The sequence below is a fragment of the Phocoena phocoena genome, chromosome 6 (genome assembly GCF_963924675.1).
Source record: "Phocoena phocoena chromosome 6, mPhoPho1.1, whole genome shotgun sequence".
Lineage (NCBI taxonomy): Eukaryota > Metazoa > Chordata > Mammalia > Artiodactyla > Phocoenidae > Phocoena > Phocoena phocoena.
Window position 1 is genome coordinate 28,513,761 of NC_089224.1, and position 2,296 is coordinate 28,516,056.

Genomic DNA, 2,296 nt, shown 5'->3' on the forward strand with positions numbered 1-2,296 from the left:
TCATTTGAGGCTGTGATCTCGGAAACACGTAGGTGGGGCCTGGGCTTTACCTGCTCCAGAATGGCTTTACATGCCAGGCACTTGGCAGAGTTCTCGTGTACATCGTCTTACCTGGTTATACAAAATGTCCTTCTGTAGAATGGGAAATTCTGACAGGCTCTTTCTAGGATGGGCTTCTAAAGCTAGGGGGCCCCCAGACCTCAGTAAGCCATGACGAAGTTTCACTGGTTGTGCTAGTTTTCTATTGCTGCTGTAACAAATTACCACAAACTTAGTGGTTGAAAACAACATGAATGCATTATATCTTGCTGTAGGTTCCAGGTCTCACTGGGCTAAAATCCAGGTGTCAGCTGGGCTGCGTGTTTTCCTGGAGGCTCTGCAGGAGAATCCCTTCCCTAACCATCTTTCCAGCTTCAAGAGGCCGCCCTCCTGCCTTGGCCCACGGCCCCTCCTCTGTCATCACAGCCACAGCAGTGGGTGGAGGCCTTCGAATATGGCATCACTCCAACTTCCTCTTCTGCCTCCTTCGTCCATTTAAGATTACACTGGACTTGTGATTGCATTGGGCCCACCTGGATAATCCAAGATAATCTCCCCAGTTTAAGGTCTGTTTGGGAGCAAGCTTAATCCTATCTGCTACCTGAATTCCCTTTTGTCAGATAAGGTAACACATTCACTGGTTCCAGGGATTAGGAGGTAGCCATCAGACCTAACACACTGGTCCACAGCAAAATGAGAAAAATAACAATGTAGTGATTTTCCTATGAAGCTATTTTTTTTAAAAAAAAATTTGTAATTCTGAACGTATGCCTTTGTAATTTGAGGGAGAGGATGTTAAACAGTATGAAATGTCCTTTTGAGAAGAAACGAAAAGTTGGCAAACTGACATTTTCCTGGTCCATGAAGTTCCAACCTGTGGAACTAGTAGTGGAACCTGTGGAAATAGCCCCATGGACATGCTCCCCCAGAGCATCGTCTGCATGGCAGTCAGAGGCTGGCAACCTCAGGGTGCTACTGAGGGGACCAGGTGTCCTGAAGGATGCAGCCCAACTGAGAATCATGGAGATGTGAGGGTGTCAACGACAGGGGCTTATCATCCCATTCAGATGGGCTCCCTGATTAGTACTTGGGTTGGGCTGAAGAGTGGGGGCCCCAGGCTGTGAGCAACCACGGGATGGCTGCAGGAGGCAAGCTGACATAACATGTGTCACGATCCTTAGCTGACAGGTGTTTGTCTAAGGCTAACGTGGGTCCATGGATGCAATCAGAGGGCTGTGTGGCTTTTGAGAAGCCACTCAACCTCACTCAGCCTGTTTCCTTGTCATCAATTAAATAAAGAGCATAATACCTTCCTTCAGGGCCTTATGAGGCTAAATGAGATCCTATACAAGAGGAATATGTGTGGTCCACACACTTATACTATACAAGCAAATAAACAAATACCAGTTTTTACCTTACCTGATAGAGAATACTCTTGATAGTTTTGAGGGTTAAAGATAACTGTAATCTTTAACAAAATGTATTTCTTGGTTTTTGCCGTTGTCATTTGTCTTCAGAGAAACAAGTTAAACCAGACAACTTTAAAATAGCTTCTAAGGCAGCATTTCAGTTTCAAGATGTTGGGAGACAAATTCACTCAAGAGATGGGATAAAATCCAGCCATTAGCAAGCAGATGTTCTGTGTTTATAATATTTTGAAAATGTTTAATGGTCTATTAGTTGCGCAGGTAAGGATTTACCTACTGGTGAGGGCTTTTAAAATATTAGCAAATGATTTGAAAGATTAAAAAGAAAGGAAAAAAAAAGGAGAAAAAAGGAGAGAAAAAGTTTGGTTTTGGTTGATTACCTTAAAAGTCATATAAATGGCTTTTTTACAGATAGTAAAATTAATATATAGATATTGATGGATATATAAAGAGATTATATAAAGGAGAAAATAATAGTCACTCTTATTCCTGTGACCCAGAGCCTTGCTAACATTTTGTTGTATTCCATTCTGTTGTTTCCTTTTTAACGGGCAGGAATAAAGTGATTTTCATACTGTACTGCTATCCCACAGAATCCTACCAGCATAGACAAATGACTTTAGCTCAACAACAGAAAACCTTGGGGGTTTTTCTAATTATGACAGAATCTATATTTACCCTCCAATATTTCTAGATGTCCAGCAATATCTACTTGGATTCCCCCTATATTTTCCATTTTTCCTCTCTCCTAGAAATTCCTTGAATCTTTCAGTACTCTCTACAGCACTGGTCTAAATGAACACAGCTTTTAGAACCACACTGGGGTTCAT